Source organism: Phlebotomus papatasi, chromosome 1 (genome assembly GCF_024763615.1).
Source record: "Phlebotomus papatasi isolate M1 chromosome 1, Ppap_2.1, whole genome shotgun sequence".
NCBI lineage: Eukaryota > Metazoa > Arthropoda > Insecta > Diptera > Psychodidae > Phlebotomus > Phlebotomus papatasi.
Genome location: NC_077222.1, coordinates 21,722,310 through 21,742,231, shown reverse-complemented (window position 1 = coordinate 21,742,231; position 19,922 = coordinate 21,722,310). Strand labels below are relative to the sequence as shown.

The 19,922-nt window shown below is 35.5% G+C and overlaps 1 protein-coding gene, 1 long non-coding RNA gene and 1 pseudogene across 4 annotated transcripts in view; 1 reads left to right on the top strand and 2 right to left on the bottom strand.

The window, feature by feature from the left end:
• Positions 1 to 19,922, bottom strand: part of LOC129798183 (sodium/calcium exchanger 1) — a 326,830-nt gene that overhangs the window by 52,843 nt on the left and 254,065 nt on the right. The window lies entirely within an intron of this gene.
• Positions 125 to 1,813, top strand: LOC129798204 (cytochrome P450 6a8-like; annotated as a pseudogene).
• Positions 12,645 to 15,692, bottom strand: LOC129798255 (uncharacterized). Its single transcript, XR_008751404.1, has 5 exons — positions 15,549 to 15,692; positions 14,955 to 15,189; positions 14,014 to 14,086; positions 13,820 to 13,955; positions 12,645 to 13,766 (listed from the first exon to the last, which is right to left on the bottom strand). It is a non-coding gene; the product is annotated as an uncharacterized LOC129798255 (long non-coding RNA).

Here is a 19,922-nt window from a genome sequence, read left to right as displayed (position 1 = left end):
ATCTCTAATTATGGATTTCATCAGCTTACACATCATAAATATCAGCAAAAATAATACTACCATGAAGTCACCAATACCTCTTTGGTACTCCAACTGCCTATAAAATGGGCAAACTTGCTGGACTTGAGAGCTAGTATTTGACTGATCGTGAAGTGGAAAGTATCGTGGATATTAGTGCTTATATTCATTATCCAAAAATCATGGATTGGAATTTAGTTTTGGTATCCGTTGTTACCCTTCTGGCGGCAGGATATTTGTACGTGAAGAAGAAGTTCCAGTATTGGGAAGAAAAGGGAGTTCCTTACGTGAAACCGCAATTCCCATTTGGAATTTTGAAAGAGATGGGCAGTACTAAGCACTCAAGTCAAGTTTTCTCGGAAGCGTACAAAGAACTCAAGGGCAGAAATACCTTTGGAGGTGTTTACTTCTTCACAAGACCCGTTGTTGTTCCAACTGATTTGGAACTTTTAAAAAACATCTTCGTGAAGGATTTCCAGTATTTCACTGACAGGGGATTCTATGTCAATGAAAAAGATGATCCTCTATCTGGTCATCTCTTCGCCTTAACTGGACAACGTTGGAGGAATTTAAGGAACAAACTAAGCCCTACTTTCACTTCTGGAAAAATGAAAATGATGCACAGCACAATTATTGCAGTTGCCAAAGAGTTCCAGAACTATTTAGAACCATTTGCCGAAAGGAGGGAAACGATCGAAATAAAGGATGTTCTTTCGCGATTTACAACTGATGTTATTGGAAATTGTGCTTTTGGAATTGACTGTAATAGTCTCAAACAACCAGATACTGAATTTCGTAGAATTGGAAAGAGTGTCTTTGAGAATACATCTTTTGAGATTATTCGTATTTTCTTCCTTGTGATGTTCCAAGATTTTGGGTCGTATGTTGAAAATGAAAGTCAACAAGCCCGAAGTATCTGAGTTCTTCATGAGACTTCTCAAGGAAACCACTGAATATCGTGAAAAGAACGATGTGAAGAGGATTGATTTCCTCTCACTTTTACTTCAAATCAAGAATACCGGAAAACTCGAGGGTGATGATACGGATTTAGGAAAAATGACCTTTGAAGAATTAGCTGCGCAAACATTCTTGTTTTTCATTGCGGGCTTTGAAACCTCTTCTTCAACTATGAACTTTGCTCTCTATGAATTGGCTCAGCATCAGGATATTCAGGACAGAGCCAGAGAAGAAGTTAACAGAGTTTTAGAAAAATATAACAGTGAATATACTTATGAAGCCTGCATGGAGATGAAATATCTCGATCAAATTATCCATGGTAAGTTCTTAGAGAGTTTGATAAATCAAATAGTTATTTGTATTATTATTACCTCGCCTTACTTCAGAAACTCTGAGGAAGCATCCCATAGTGGACAACTTATTTAGAGTTTGTGGACAGAATTATCAAGTACCTGGTAGTAAACATCTTATTGAGAAAGGAACATTTGTGATAATTCCGGTTTATGGAATTCATCATGATCCTGAGATCTATCCGGATCCTGAGAAATTCGACCCGGATCGCTTTACCGATGAGAATATCAAGAACCGACATCCCTATGCTTGGATTCCCTTCGGAGAAGGTCCTAGGATTTGTGTGGGATTGCGTTTCGGTGTTATGCAGACAAGGGTTGGATTGGCCAATCTGCTTTCGAAATATCGAGTTAAGACGACACCAAAGACTCCAATTCCTTTAGTTTTGGATCCCAAGGGTAGTGTACTTACCCCTAAGGATGGAATGTGGTTACAAGTGGAAAAGGTTTAATTAAGTGATGAAGAAAAATTAATAGTCATTCTGTGAGATTTTTGTAGAATTTATGCAGAGTCACCATTCATGATCAAAATGTTGTACATTTTTTGCTTTTATCAAACAAAACTAAAAGTTGCAAGACAATTATATCTTATCTATAAAAAAATTTGTGTATATTTTGCAAAATATTATGACTAGTGAAATTTTTTGGCTCGTGTAGAAATATCCTACCTTTCTGGTGTATTTGAAAATGATGCTCAAACTTGAACTTGGCTAATTTGATAAGAATATTATTTATAGCACACCTTTTCTTTATGTTTGATATAGAGCACTCCATAGAACTTTTATATTATTTAGGATAATAAAGAGATTACTGATTATATAAAATGTAAATAAATGAATAAAAAAACCTCGTTTGTTTTTGTTGAACAACAACACTACTTCACAATAAAACTGTATCTCTCATATTTTTTGTCTTTTTTGTAAACTGTATTTTTTATAGGTTTGAAGACGGTTAATATTATTTTAATTGATTAACTCTTTCGCGTCTTTAGGGTAATGTCATGACTCGGGGAAAAAAGTTTTTTTTGGGTATTTACATTAATTGAAATCTATCTGTTCGTGCACGACATCATAATAGAAGGATGTAAGATTCTTGGCTCATTTTCTCAAGACTCCAGTTAGATTTCAATTAATGTAAATAGCCAAAAAGAAACTTTTTTCCCCGGGTCATATATGACCCTAAAGACGCGAAAGAGTTAACGCAAAATATTCGCAGAATTCAGGTTCAAAGTTTTATACCGATAAAAAGATAATGGAAGGTGATTCACAAATTCGTCTCCCGTGTAATCTATTTGCTTTTTTAAAACATTTTTGAGATTATATCTTTGGTATTAATGACAAAAGCCTAGTAGCAGGTTGATCGTATTATGTCGTGGACCATTAAATAAAATTGAAATTCGTCGTATAAAAAATCCAAAAATCTACATGCAATAAATGAAAAGCTTTTATTTAACATAAAAACAAGAACGGTATGACTATCTTAAGAGCCACAAACTAACTAATGTAAGCCCAGATGGGGCTCACCTAAATAGAAAAATAACTTAGAGGGAAATTGGATAACTGAAGGTGCCACCCATTTTTCACTTCATGAGAGTGAACCGTCCACGGCGACTGATGCTCACTCACTGAAGACTGAGGACATTTACCTAACAGTAAGAGCCCCAAAGCAACCTTTCAGCACCCATAGGGATGGTAGGAGTTGGGCGTGTCAAAGGAATGAGGAATTAGGATTGGTGGGTTATGGCCGTCGACTGGGTTGACATACGTCGAATAGGCCATACGCTCTACAATTCGGCCAATCCTGACAAAGCTGCCGTCCCTTGGCAGCGTGGTGAATAGTAGGAGCCCCAGGCCGGGACCGTAGTCTACCAACCTGCCTCAGTAGCTCATAACACCACAACACTAAGGAATCCAGTATGCCAGGAAGTCGAATTAACCTTTAAGTTCCGTGTTACATAGAGCGCTCGAATCCATTTATCACCATGGATCGAATGATTAAGCAAGCTTAATCTCACAGTCCTATCAACTCACTAGGCGCTGTGACCTGGTCTTTCACTAACCAGACATGGAGGCCCCGCGAGAAGCTGCAACATGGGAACGTGTTATAGCTACTCACTTCATTTGTAGGGGTGACACTCCCTGGACTCAATGATTGAGAAAGTGCCCATGAGAAGCGCGAGCCAACAGAGTAACTGTTTGGGCAAATCACATTCTTTGACGTGGGCACCCTAGAGATATGGAGATCGCCTAAAATGCCCGTGGAAGAGCCAAAAACCCACAGCACCTCTTGGGGCCAATCACTGTATTAGGAGTGGACAGTTCCGCACATCACTGGTCAAAGACCTACATTCCGCGTAGGTTAGGCTAGCCTCTTACACACTGCGAATTTTCTCCTAGGTAATTCCACACACGGACAGCCTGTCTCCACCCGAGACCTGTCCTCTGCATTCTTCTGACGCCTTGCCAGCTTGCAGTGACGAATCTCATGGTCTATGACTACTCTGTACTTCAAATGGTCCACATTTCCTCTGCAGAAATTTATTTGACCGGTACCGGTTTTCCATATATCCATGAGATTTCCTCATCCATATACATCATGCTTTTCTTTCGACCTTAATCATTCCTCTGATATCAAATTCCTCGTTGCTATACTGACTGAATTTCCCTTGATCCAACCAGAAATATCCATGTAAAAGCCTGCCAATAGTGTGACCTATTGGGAACAATACGTCTTTGAAGTGAACAACTTCAGTGATTTCTAATCACAAATTCTTTGTCCGCTATTATCTTCAGCATCCAGAATGCTAGATCTGCTCCGTGCCTTTGTACTCCGTGAAACTCCTGTCGCGTGTTAACTTGATATCTTCAGTGTTTAGTGTTGTCGACTCTTTCATTTAATCTTTTCTGTTGTAGTTCATTTCTCTGATAAAGATCCTTTAACGGTCCTACTGGTTATATTTCTGTTGACTTGCATTCGAATTAGATGTTATCCGTGTAGTAGAAGTTCGCTGTATTGTAGAATGTGCTCTCTGTCGAATACTGGTCCTGTTGGTTTCCAATGTGAAGTCTTCTTTTCCTCCTTCAGGAACTAACTCGGTGCGTTCGGCGCTTTCGTTCCCTGTTCCCTAACTTTGGGATGTAGTGATTGTATGCATCATACACCTGGCCATATTCTGTCCGCTTTGTTGTAATTGGATCTTACCGCTGGACCTAGGAATTTGATCATACCACTATCCCATGATTACCGTTTTCGTCATGCGAATCTTTTACTGACTGTGTGCTTTAGAGTTTATAACGTATCGCTCCTATTCTTCGAATATACCCCTGAATACCGTTTCCTACTTATAATATTAAATAGCCTGTCATTGATAAGTTGAGATTTATAATCCCTTCGCAGTCTTGTGTAACAAAATACTATACGTGATGTTATCCTTTTAATTTAGTTATTAGTGGTCATGTAGTTCCAACAAGAGTCGTCTTGATTCAGAGTCCTGCACTCAGAAAAGGGCAGTTCTAACTTTGTATGGGATGTGCAAAAATACAGCTCTTGTCTGTAAGAATATTTTAAGAGCCGAATCAACCTAAACATGTCGTGCTTAGAATCAAGAGCTGTTTTCTAAAACAGATCAACTAAGAGCTGCCGTGTCTTGAGCAAGAGAGAGAGAGTACCGTCTCTCCAGAGAAAATTTTCAGTGACTTCCAGTGCTGTCAAATGACAGACAAAATAATTCACAGTGCAATTAATTCGCAAAGTGGTGATTGTTTTCGCGAGTTTTATTAATAAAATTATAGTGAAAATTGTGGGGTAAGCCTTTACGAGTAGTGAAGTGTCTTGTGGTTCAAAAAAATACAGTGCCGACAAGAATTATATGAAAATTAGGTGAATTATTGATCGAAAAATACAAAAATATTTTTTTCTGAAAAACAAAACATTGTGACTCACAAGCTCGCTCGAGCCTCTGGAGTGTTGTGCAACAGTGATTTTTTATTTAAAAATGTTATATAGTGAAAAATTTAAAAGATTTTTGCGAGATGGTTCCGGTGAAAAAAAATTGTAAACATGTCGGGCATCTCGCTCATCGATAGTCGGATGGAAAAAAATCTTCCTAAATGTGAGTTTTGATTTAGACAAAAAGGGATGAATTTTGTTGAGATTTTAATAAAAAAAATAGGGAATGTGAAATACAATAGATTAAAAATGTATACAGTGATACTTCAATAAAAAAAACGTGAAATGCAATTGCGTTTATTATTTGTGAGTGTACGTAAATATTGTTGCGATATAGCAGAGAAAATCTGATACTGGAATCAAAGCTCGTTATGCTTTGCTCCAAGATCTACTCGGTGCTTAAAATTCCTTCAGAGACATTTTTTTAATCTTTGAAAATTCAAACACTGTACGTTCTTGAGCCAAAGCATGTTTTAAAAAAAATGCTTTCGTTCAAGTAAAATAGTCTTTAATCCAAGACACAAATGCCCGTTCTTATTTCAAGAGCTAAATTAAGAGCTGTTTCTACAGAGCTCTTTTCTGAGTGTGAGTCTCGCGTAATTCTGGTATCTATCGTGGTGTGAAATATGTTTCAACTTGAAATTTTCAAATGCTCGAACTCTACGAGAGAGTACTTTCCATCATCTTTAGTTTCTGTCTCAATACCTAATCTTCTTCCAATCAATTCTACTTGCTTGGATAAAACCCGTTGAGTCCACCCTTTCTCTATTCCTGTCTTCCCGTTTCTTCTTTCTGGGTGTTTCACGAAATATGTTTCATTATATTCGTTTGCTGCTTTCATACATAACAGTCAAATCTTGTAAAAGTCCCATTTACTAATTTTTTTCGTAAATACTGTTGAAGATTCCATTGTTTTCTTGATGCCGTTCCCTTATGTCCAGAGAACAATAACCCTTGTCCTGTAAACATGCCTTAAAAATCTCCTATAAGGGGGAGAGATATGACCATATCTAGATCTCACTCGTTCTCATTGAAACATTAAAAGCACACCTACAAAACAAAAGCTAGTTTGCGTGGGAAATTATTCTACATAATGTTGGCTTTAGACTTCCGAACTTATACGTTGTTGTGTTTGGTTCATGTCTAACTCGATTATGATCTTGTTTGTGCTATGTTTATATTCACAATACGACGTTGTCTAAAAATTTTCATAATTACGATTCTGTCCGTATAATGTCATCTATTTCTTGTTATAGTAACGACTGTTATCACTTCGTACAACATCTTCCTTAAAACCTCATCGTATGTATGAAACCCTTACACACAGCATACTATTCCTTCATACTCCTATTAGATTCCATAAAATTTGTTTATTTCATACACAACGCCATCTATTTGCGAATCCGTGCGATACTACTTTCAATTGAAAGTTTTGAATATTTCAACTGTCAACCTAAATGAATGTGTTGTCCTACTTTCTACCTGTGCACTTTCGACAGCTGAAAAAGGTTTTTCCCTCATTATCCCGTGATCTTAAAAATGTGTACCTTTAATATGATTTGTTTTCTGAATACTAAAAATATTGATCCCATAAAGTGTAATACAATATCACTGATTCACAGATTTGAAATTCTTAACACTGAATCCTGAATTAACGCGTTTATTCTGAACTAGACTTTACTTTCTATTTACTAAACTCTAGTGAATTACAACATGCGGTTAATCATAAGTTGAATTACAACATGCGATAGACGTCGGGATTCTCTTCACATTAACTGTTTTACCCGATATTCCCGATATATTATAGAATTCCTTTGAACTATTTAAAGACCGATCCTCAAAAATACCCTACTCTTCTTTGTAAATCTGCACAATGTACTAATACCCCGACGCCGCAATTAATACTTTGATACTAGATTGCCTACACACCATACTGATGTATTCTCAAATTGCTCCGAAAATGTTCAGATTCAGACTGCCGCAATTAATATCCTATTCTGTATAGGTCATTGCATGCAAAAGAACTTCTAGTTACTGTATTTTCTTTTGCATAATACGATAAGGATAACCCGACGGTCTTACAAATAGGTTTCGCATATTTGCTCCAGCTTCGTGAAAGATCATACATGTTTTCTACATGATCATCTCTTTGTCTCTCTTCATATAAAATCCAGAACAAACTTCCTTTTCATCTAATTTCACTACTCCATGTAAACAAATTATGATTGAAAAAATTCAAAACGAAGAATTCATTCAGTGACTTTTATGAGATCCACACACTAGAGAAAGTGATATCTATATTTTACATTATTGAAGAAATTTTGACGGTTTTCCCTGGCGTCAACAATTTACTTCAATATGGCAAATATTGACGAAAATTTATTATAGTGTGTAGAGGCCATTAATGTTCCGAATGACAGCGTGTTCCTATTCCTCCCATTTAGATAATTCCTTCTCTCGCAATAATGATCTATCAGTCTCTAAGGAGTCATTTTCAAAGTACGAACAGTCCATCTGTAGTATTTCCATATATCGCCTGAACGAATTACGATCTTCTGTTGATGTAGATGGTTCGACAAAAGCCTTTCCCAATCAATAAACTACTATATTTTCTGCGCGAGTGTTGCACAACTGAAGTAAATTTCCATGCCGCAAATGTTTTCTAAAATAGGCGTCGATATAGTTACGTTTCATGATATTCCCTATCGCACTCAACCTAGATCTATACGCGATTTAGTGTCTATGTTACGTAGCCCTGTATTCACATATTTATTAAAAATGAGCTAAAGAAATTACAACTAATTTTAAAAACTTTTCAAAATGTTTTCTGATTTATTACCGAATTCGACTTACACTAACGGCCAAAACATTAAATACACCCTTCGTAAGCTTAAATACACGTGATTTGGACCGGGAAAACGCTGTAATGTCCAGTTCTATTGACTGAAATAGTTTCATATATAAACCTAAGAATAGTTTTAAACAAGATTTGAGAAAATACATGAGCTACAAAATTTATAATTTGAGGATCAGTCAAAAATTAGCTTTTTGGACAAAATGTAAAAGTAGCGGCACATTCTAAAACTGATCTAATCTTTTAATAATCATTTAATATAAGCTAAATACTATTAGTAAATATTATTAAGAGTCAGAAAAACTGAAAATTATGCCGAGGGAATATTTTTGGTACGGATTGTGGTCGGTTTCTGGTGTGATCTGTTCTGAAAGGGATTTCTTCTTTGAATATTGAAATTTTCAGCCCAAATTCTACTTTTTCATATATTTTTTTTTATTATTTTTCAAATTGCTTCTTATCATTGTTGCAATTCCATTTCTTTTACTTCATTATTTTATTTAAAAAACATGAATAAAATCATCAAATTTAGTTTTCCTCGAAGAATTTTCCTTTAGCTTTGATAAGCGCCTCACAAATTCGGGGCATCCTGTTGATCAATTTCTCCAAAATGTCTCAAGGAACTCTGCCCACATATCCTGAAGTGTTTTCACCAAGACTGGAACTGATGTTGGCGCCTTCTCTCGAACCATCTGGTCTAGAAAATTCCAGAAAATTTCGATGTGGTTACAATTGGGTGATTGGGGTGGCTAATGCATGTAGTTTAGGACCCCGCGTTTCTCTTTCTCAAGAAGAAAACCTCTACAAAGCTTTGAGAAATGCTTGGGATCGTTATCCTCTCGAAAAAAGAAAACCCACGCACAATAAACCGAGTGCATTAGCCACGCCAGTCACCCGATTGTAACCACATCGAAATTTTCTGGAATTTTCTAGACCAGATGGTTCGAGAGAAGGCGCCAACATCAGTTCCAGTCTTGGTGGAAACACTTCAGGATATGTGGGCAGAGTTCCTTGAGACATTTTGGAGAAATTGATCAACAGGATGCCCCGAATTTGTGAGGCGCTTATCAAAGCTAAAGGAAAATTCTTCGAGGAAAACTGAATTTGATGATTTTATTCATGTTTTTTAAATAAAATAATGAAGTAAAAGAAATGGAATTGCAACAATAATAAATAATAATTTGAAAAATAATAAAAAATATATGAAAAAGTAGAATTTGGGCTGAAAATTTCAATATTCAAAGAAGAAACCCCTTTCAGAACACATCACACCGGAAACCGACCACAATCCGTACCAAAAATATTCCCTCGGTATTATTTTCAGTTTTTCTGACTCTTAATAATATTTACTAATAGTATTTAGCTTATATTAAATGATTATTAAAAGATTAGATCAGTTTTAGAATGTGCCGCTACTTTTGCATTTTGTCCAAAAAGCTAATTTTTGACTGATCCTCAAATTATAAATTTTGTAGCTCATGTATTTTCTCAAATCTTGTTTAAAACTGTTCTTAGGTTTATATATGAAACGATTTCAGTCAATAGAACTGGACATTACAGCGTTTTCCCGGTCCAAATCACGTGTATTTAAGCTTACGAAGGGTGTATTTAATGTTTTGGCCGTTAGTGTATATAACCGATGCATTACCCGTCTTATTTATCTATCATATATCTGCCGTCTTAAGAATATTCTTAATATTAAATTATCTGAAATCCGTTTACTTAAAGTTTGAGTTACCCCTTTCATTCCAAAGTATTCCCCTTTTTTTTATTAAGACCAGATCCAAGCGCAAGGAGTTGGGGAAATTTTCAAATTTTCCTGGGCATAGCGACACGACATAATATTCTTTCGAAAATCCTTCGTTTTGTTAAATATTATCCGATGTCTAATAAATTTTACAATTGGTGAAAAATGTGGTATGCAGCTGTGTCCATTCTAAAATTATTACGCCTATCTATTTAAGAGGATTTTATTGCAAGGGATAAGTTTTCAACCCGAGAGTTTGACCGTCCCGGAAATCCCAAGACCCGCCTTATGAGTGGTGCATATTGTAAAACTGTAAAACCTTTTTGTAGGATAAACAGCAACACTGTCGGTATGTCTGTTCGAAAAACCTAATTACTTCATTTTCATAAGGCGCTTGAACTAATGGGTCCTTGCAACATATTTGGGTTTTCCTACTTTGCTTATCGATCCTTTTGCATTTATTTTATGATCCCTGAATGAGGTGTTGTTTTTCGCCCCATTTAAGGTGTCTACACATTGTAAGAAATTTCTATCAAAAATGAGCTTGAAGAAGTGTTCTTCAAGAAAATTGCCTACACATTGGTGAGAATTTTTGACAAAAGATAGATTTTTGAAGAAAATTTGTCTAATGTGTAGACAAATTTCTTCAAAAATCATATCCAATTGAAGGTAATTTCCATCAAGAATTCTTGAAAGAAATTACCTGCTACACATTGGAATAAAATTCATCAAAGTCATTCTTGACAGAATTCTTGAAGGAAACCATCACGATTCAAGATTGTTTTTCACGAAAATTTGTCATTTTCTGCTGGAAAAAGTGAGAAAAACGTTTCAACGTTTTTAAAATACGGGATCATAACCTCAAAACATTATTTTTATTTTCATCTACAAATTGTGTGATATTCGCAGTTTGCTGTGAAGAAAAAGTTGTTTTTTTTTCGGGATAATCTCCTTGTAAAAAGAAGAATCCCAGGAACTCAACGAAAATTGAATTTGTAACCAGAAGTCTCGTCACGAGTGGAGCAAAAGGAGCTATTGCTGAAAATATCACGGATTCCATTAAGCAGCTTCTTCTGCAAAAGTTTCAGAGCTTCAAGAAGATTGTGGATACTTGTGGATACGGGTCTCGGTGAGGCTAGAACTTGTGACCAGGAACATTGACGTAAGTGGTTATACTTGTGACCAGGAACATTGACGTAAAGGTGTCTACACATTGGGAGCAATTTTCGTCAAAAATTGCGTTTTTGAGAGAAATTTGACGTTTCCCCCTACAACGCTGCAGGGAATTTCCTTCAAAAAAGCAATTTTTGGCAAAAATTGCTCCCAATGTGTAGAGGCCATAAGTGGTTATTGCTCCTAAAAAAAACACCGGTTTTATTGACCAAGTTTTTCTGGAAATATTCCAGGAATACAAATGGAAGGAAAATAGAAAAAGCTTGTGGATATGCCTCTGGATGATGAGAAGAACTTCGAAATAAGTAGACAAGACATCTATCCAATATGAAGGGAGTACTGGTGTGTTTCTTCCTAAATTCCCTGCATCAACAGTGGCTGCTATTCAACTCTGCAAATTAATCGTGTAAGAAAGTGATTTTGTCGTAGAAACTGCCGGAAGAGTGACCCTCCTTATAAGGGGCATGGACGTAAATGCTCCGGCTGATCAAAAGATTCAGGATTCTATTTATCAGCTCTTGGCAAAAACTCTAGGACTGAAAATCAAAGAGCAGTGGCAGATCGCTTGAGGAGTTCAAAACAAGGAGGACATGGAAGCAACACGGAGAAAGTACTGGAGTGGTTGAAATTATCAAATTTCCTGCATCAACAGTGGATCACATTCAACTCTACAAAGCTTTTCTTTGGAGTTCATTGTTTCATTTCAGAAAATTGAATTATAAAAAATATATTTTTTTTCGATTTTGTTATATGTTGATTCAATAAAAAACTTGTTTTTTAAGGATTTTACTTTTTTTTATTTCTCACCACCTTTTCATGCACTACTACTTAAATTGGGAGTCCCACGGAGGAATCGAAGGCCTGGCTATCCAGTTCTGGTGTTCTCGAAAGGAAGCAATCCCACATAATTCCTAGTGGTTGAGAAAGTGAATGATTATAAAAGATCATTCTGATGTTCTTCTGGGGGTTCAAGTGATGGCTTCTGGTAGCTCCGGACAGCTCTCGTTTGCACTAAGATCTCCTTTGTGGCTCTTATTAGCTCTTGTTTTAATTGGTAACCAAGGCATATAGAGATTCCAAAGTGCCCGTAAATTTTCTCCTTTCCATCCATCTTGCAATCCATGAAGTACGAGGCCACTGTACTGTGGAACACCTCAAGAATACACAGATGGATTAATTTCCGGCGATTTCTGGAGGAAAATCACAAGAAATGTTCCTTCAAAGGCTGGGTTGGATTCCACGAGGAACGATATCTCCAGAAAAACACTACTCCCTTGCATATTTAGAACACTGGTAAAAATGAAAGGTTCATTTTGATCCTTTTGCGATCCTTTTGGGGGATCAAATATGATCCATCTTTTCAAAAGGTTCATTTCGAACCTTCGTTAAAAAATCACTTTGATCCTTCCTGAAAGTATCAAATTTTAATGCTTTGAAAGGTTCATTTTGAGGAACTTTTTAATGGATCATCGGATGAACCTTTGAAATGGTTCTCTGTGAACCTTTGAAATGGTTCACTGTGAACCTTTCAATATATCCGTTTTTGAATTTTACTCGTCCCATACAATCGATCAATAAACAGTAAAAACAAATTAAAGCCCTTTTAAATTCTACTTTATTACAAAGACAATTTTATTTTATTTTCATACATTGCTTAATTGAATTAATCTTTTAACCCTTTAAGGTCGATTGGAACACCGGTGTCCTATAAAGAAAATAATTTTTCCTGACTACCTAAAGTTATTTTTTGCTTATGTCTGTACATAATTGTAAAGTAAAAGGTTGAAGGAATCTAGAATATTTTTTGCAAGTCTCTAGCTATTTGCTATGTAGTAAATTTTTAAGCTAAAAAATGGCGAATTAAATTCTCATAGTTATTGAAAATTGATTTTAATTATTTTTTATACTTCCAATTATTTTTAAGCAAAACCATTTTGGGAATAAAAACTACAATACTCAAACGTAATATTTTTCATTAGAGCGACAATTAATCAATAATTGATATCATCAGAAAAATTACTTTAACTTTTTGACTATTTTTGTCCCTATCGTTCGTAGAGGTGAAAAATACACCAAATAAGGCTCTGTTGGACTTTCCAAGGTTAGAGGTAAGACGTTTACCGGTTTAATTTTTATTGACGATTTTCGGTCCGTAAAAAATGTCTCGTCCTTAAAGGGTTAAGAACGAGAAGTTTTGGGTGACTTAATCGAATTTAGAGGGTCAAGATTTTTAGTTACATTATTGCATTATCAATTGATTTTTTCAGTTTAGATTATAATGGGCTGCTACAGATTTTAAAGAAACTGGTATCTTTTGGAGAGAAATTCCATAAATGTAATGATGAATAAACTTATAAGAAATTGGAGTGGCATTTTTTAAAATCAATGTTGAGAGCGAAATGAACTTTAAAAATGAAATCAAATGCATCAATAAAATCTGTAGCTTTGATCTTCCAGATGAGATCGTCCACCTTCAAGTAGAAGTTTGAAAGGACCTTTTTGTTGGAACCATCCGCGAAGAATTGTATTCCTTCACCTCTTATTAATATCGTCCATTATTTCCGAAGAAAGCCTTTCCCATAATCTTTTATAATATGGGAGAATATTATAAAAGACGACAAGGAGTCCTTAACAGTTGCTTTTTGCTTGTTCGCATCAGTGTTCACAGGTGGGAAAAACGAAAGGACTTTCAAAAATCCCTGGACCGATGTCGTCCACTCTAAAAAAAATATACATAAGAAAAATATCAACTTCATTTATAAATATCTTTACCATCAATGATTTCGTTGTTCCTTTTCTGTCTGGCATCGGGTAACAAAGGGTATTCCTTGTCAATTTTCTGAAGAAGTGACGTCAGTTTAACACGAACAGTTTTTGGACCATATTGTGACTCAAAATCAAAGAGTAGCTGAAATTAGTTATATAAAATGAAAATAAGTACTACAAAAAAGCAAAATTATCATTACCAACTCTGGCATTAATTTTAACACCTCCCTAATAGTCGACCAAAATTTTCTGATAGTGTCGCTTCCTGTGATGCTGGAATATAAATTGGGATCATTTGTATGTAAACGTAATGACAACGATAATTTCCCAATTTTTTGGGAAATTATTGATATATTTTCTTTTGACGATGTGATTTACTTTGGTGTTAAATATTTGTCAAGTACGTTTTTTGATAGAGAACTCTAGGCGTACAAAATAGAAGACAGAAATGTATTAGGTCTCCTAAATATCAATGAAATAATGCTCTTTTCATTTGATAAATATTCCAGGCCAAGAGGAAATTTTATCATAACTAAATTCAGAATTTTTAAACTGTAAACAGTACTGTAATTCGAATTATTTTACGAGGTCTGAAAAATGTACTTTTCTTTGAATAAATAGGCAAATACAGAAGAGAAATCCGGTGTTAATTTGTATCATCTTATGGTATCTGATTCTTTATTTGGAAAGAACTGAAGATTTCCATTTAAATTAGCGTTCAGAGCTAAATATTAAGGGCAGAATCACATAGACACTAAAATGCTAACCGTCACCGCCAAAGCCTCACCGTATTTCGTCAATTTACGTATTTTCAATCGCATTTTTATTTCATTTTCAGAAAATTGAAGGAATAAAACGAAAATGCGATAAACGGTGAGCAAAAGAACTGTACGAAAACCTGTAGCAAAAAAGTGCTGCAGGTTTTTGCTCACTGTTTTTGATATTTTCGTTTTATTTATTTTTTTAATTTTGTGATATTTTCACTTAGTGCAACCGATTATGTGATAACATAATACTGTAATTGAAAATTTGCATAAGAATTTCAATAAATTTTTGCAAATTAACGAAATACTGTGAGCATTTACTGTCAATGTGATTCTGCTCTAAAATCGAAAAAAAAAAAAACAAATAAAAATCTTACCCTGAGATTCTTCTGTTGAAGACTGATGGGATGGTGATAATTAGGTGGTTTGATGGGAGAATTCAGTGAAGATACAAATCAGAGTTTTCTGGGTTTTCCAGTACTTCCCACTCCACAGTGACGGACAGGATACTGTCCACCTTGTCTCCAAAACGTCCTACAATCAGTGTCTCACTTTTCTTCACACTGACTCCGAAAAAAACAATCACACACTACCTGAGATATCCGGAAGAATCTAAAAAAGAAGAAAAATAGGGCAAAAAAGCCCCCATAAATATTTTGTTTGGCGTCCGGCTGATACAAAACATTTTTTGGGAATTTTTATTTTGCACTTGTGATTATTTCATCGCTTTTATCAACAAATATCGAATATTTCGTATCAAACTACGATATCTTCGAGATAGATTGGTAAAAACGATGATTTCTCCAAGAATAAACCACTTCAATTTTTTCACAACACCATGACGGCCATGATGGCCATGACGCCATTTCATTTTGGATATTGCACAATCGAGACATTGCACTCCACTGCGTATTCTTTAACAATTTTCACTAAAATTCTATGCACATATGCACTAGAACAATGTCACTTACCATTAGATTTAGAAGACAAGAAAGATAAAAGACAAAAAACGCACCGATTTGGGAACACGACTTGACACGTCACGGGTCGCGATGTCACCTTTCCTCTCTCGCTCGCGTCACACTCGGCACTGGCCGGGTTGAAAGGTGGCGTGATCTTTTTTGACAGCGTCGATTGTGCGCATGCGCAGTGGCAAAATTTAGTGATCCTTTCAAAAGGTTCACTTCGTTCGCTTTGATATTTTTTTGCAAATATATGATGTAAATAATATAAAATATACATTTTTTCAATTTGAAACAATATTTTATCATCGGAGTAAATACTTTACGTACATTTTTGACTATTTATCTTCTTTAATTTTGTTAATTATTCTTGAGGAACAGGGATCTTTTAAAATGATCGATTTGATGAATCTTTTAAAGGGTCACTTTGTTTGATCCTTTATTTGGATCACTTTAGTGATTCTTTAAAGAAAGATCATTTTCATACTAGCATTTTGATGAAAATGAACCTTTTAGGCCATGATTCTATTGAAAGGATCCCCAGTGAACCTTTCATTTTTACCAGTGAAGATTTTCTTCACAAATTCACTAAATACTATCCCAAGGAACTTCACCAAACGTTTTTCTCACTTTTTCCAACAGAAAATAACAAATTTTCGTGAAAAACAGTCAGAACAGCAAAATACTTGGAAATGATGGCAATCTGTCAAAAAATTTTTGATGGAAAATAAAAAACCCAGTGTGGAGGCATTTTTCTTCAAGAATTCCTTCAAAAATATGAATTTTTCTTTAAAAAATTCTTGAAATAAATCTTGATGAAATTAGCTCCAATGTGTTTAACCCAAACGCATTTCTTTTGGGTCTAAGCAATTGGAAAACTCATTTAGACCATTTCCTCTAACGCATCCAATTAAGTTTGCCGACGTGTCGGGTCCCTTTGTCTGCAAAGATATTTCAGTATTTTACAGCCCCCATCGTAAACCTAAGTTTGTATTGTACTATTCTCTACCAACATTTATTTTGGGTTATTCCCATACTTTCGAAAATGGATTACTCATCTTTATCATTTTATATATTTTTTTTATTTTATATTTCAACAATAGCAAATGAATTCCAATTTTGATGTTTTAATATGTCCTTCAATTCCGTGACCGCATTAATGTTCGTTAAGTATATGTGATATTGATCCTTGATCGCGTAAACTTTCTGAAGATACGTATGTAATACCTCTTAAAATATAAACCTCTTAAATTTATATTTGTGGAACGTCTTCAATTTCAAATGTGTCCTACTCTTCAACTTATGTTGCTTATACAACTGAAATTATGATATCTCCTAAGATCAAGTCTATACGAATTCCTCCAGATTCCCAATTTTGATTCACTTTACAACTGCAATGGAAAATCTCATTCACACACACTTTCGAGGGCCCTCTATTACACATCAATCTCACAGATCATTCATCGACACAGCTTCTAAGTTCCATTTGCAATTATTCTATGTCTCATCCGAAATGTTATAATCTAATTGCTAGATGAAATTTTTGCTTTTCATTGACCTCTTAAATCTTCCGATTTTTATTCGTCATCGACCGGGTGTTAAGTATCGCCACGAAAAGATTATTAGCTAATGTTCCGAAGATTACTTTTGCTCAAATAATATTTTAATTTAACCTACGTAATCCTACGAAATCACTTCCTTGCATACGGCCCTACAGACTTCTAAGTTATTTTGCTAACATCTTCTGATCTTGATCATTAATTTACTAAGTTGCGCACTAAACGGTGTTTTTTGGTAAATCATGAAAAACTCGCGTTAGATCTATTAAAATAGTTGTCTCAAATGTAGATTTATACCTTTTCTATTAAATTTGATTCACTATGTGTTTCCGTAAAGAAGTGGTCATGGGACGTGAAAACAATTATTTATTAATGGAATTAATAGTGGTTTTGAAGACTATATCACAGATGCTACGAAATGATGAAGTTATGGAGGACTTGCATCCGAAAGTATCCCTGACGAACTTTTAATTTGTGGCTGTGATTTAGATCCTTAATAAATTTAAAACACGTTCAAAACGATATTTATAATTTTTAGCTATCGTTTACACAATTTACACAGCAAACCATCCCTCACATTTCCTTTGATGATAGCACGTCTAATATTTGATAGTATTGCAATTCTTTGAAATCAATTATTGATGTAAACTGCTTCTATCAAATGGGCACGAATTATAATATCGATGGCTGTCAGTGTTACTGTAGCTGCGATTGCTCAATATAATAACTTTTTCTAGAAATTTAATTGGAATGGACTTATCTGCAAATCTTTCTCCGATGATCTCTCTGTACTTAAGAACTCCATCCTCACAATAACTCTCTTGAAGAATCCCTCGCTCTTAGAGCTCCCCAATCAGTACGGTGTCTCCTCCTCGTTGGCTTAGTGATTCCGCATGGACTCCCCAGTTATCTGCAGACTTCCCTCGACAGGAATGCTCCATATTATCTTCTGTGTTCTCGTTGTATTACTGGACTTTACACATCACGACCACAATGTAAGATTAATTAAAGTCTCAACACAACAACTATAACAATTAATTCAACTGTTCTTTCCGCGATCCACTTTTGGGGAATGGGGATCCCACTTCTGAATTTGTAAGCCAAGATGGGGCTCACCTAAATAGAAAAATACAAACTTAGAGGGAAATTGGAGAACTGAAGGTGCCACCCATTTTTCACTTCATGAGAGTGAACCGTCCACGGCGACTGATGCTCACTCACTGAAGACTGAGGACATTTACCTAACAGTAAGAACCCCAAAACAACCTTTCAGCACCTATAGGGATGGTAGGGGTTGGGCGTGTCAAAGGAATGAGGAATTAGGATTGGTGGGTTATGGCCGTCGACTGGGTTGACATACGTCGAATAGGCCATACGCTCTACACAAAACAATATTATCAGGAAAAAATATAACCAGAAGATCACATAATACAGAAGAGTGGAGCAGTTTCCCAAACCACAGTTTTTTTGTGATTTGCTTGCTAAATGGGCTCAAACTGAATGTCTCTTGCACTAATAAGTGTTCTTTATCTTGACTTACTTGAAAATTTGTAAAAGGTTTGCTCATTATCATTTGATCATCTTGGAAGAAATATGAAATTCTATAGTTAAACATGAACGAAACTACCCCACTCTCCACTTACTCTTGCGCTACTCTCATGGTCTATAAAGATCCGTTTTGCGTCTTATGAAATAATTCTTTCGTGACCGTGAAGTAGAAAACTCTTCTAAAGATTGGTGTGTTCCTCAATATTCAAGAACTATGGAGTGCAATATAATTCTAGTGACTCTTGTGACACTATTAGTGGCAGGATACTTATATGTGAAGAAAAAGTTTCAGTATTGGGAAGCCCGAGGACTCCCTTACGTGAAACCTAAATTTCCGTTTGGCATTCTTGGGGGCGTAGGCAGTACTAAGCACTCAAGTGAAGTTTTTACAGCAGCTTATCAAGAACTCAAAGGCAGAGGACCTTTTGGAGGTGTCTTTTTCTTCACAAAACCCGTTGTTATGCCTACGGATTTGGATCTTCTGAAGAATATCTTCATTAAGGATTTCCAGTATTTTTACGATAGAGGCTTCTATGTTAATGAAAAAGATGATCCTTTATCTGGTCATCTGTTTGCCTTATCTGGACCACGTTGGAGAAATTTGAGGAATAAACTGAGCCCTACTTTCACATCAGGAAAAATGAAGATGATGCACAATACAATTGTAGCTGTTGCCATGGAGTTCAGAAATTATTTAGAACCATTTGCCGACAAGAAGGAAGTAATTGAAATTAAGGATATAATATCTCGATATACGACTGATGTTATCGGTAATTGTTCCTTTGGAATTGACTGTAATAGTTTAAAAGATCCTGATACAGAGTTCCGCAGGATTGGAAAGAGGGTCTTTGAATTTTCATCTATTGAGTTTATACGGATATTCTTCATGGTAATGTTCCAAGACTTGAGTCGGTTGATGAAAATGAAAATCAATAAACCAGAAGTGGCTGAATTCTTCATGAGACTCCTCAAAGAAACCACTGAGTATCGTGAGAGAAACGCAATAAAGAGGAATGATTTCCTATCACTTTTAATGCAGATCAAGAATACCGGAAAACTTGAAGGTGATGATACGGATTTGGGAAAAATGACCTTTGAAGAATTGGCCGCACAAACATTCCTTTTCTTTATTGCGGGTTACGAAACCCCTTCATCTACAATGACACTTGCTCTTTATGAACTAGCACTTCATCAGGATATTCAGGACAGAGCCAGAGAGGAAGTCAACGGTATTTTGAAGAAATACAACGGAGAATACACTTACGAAGCCTGTATG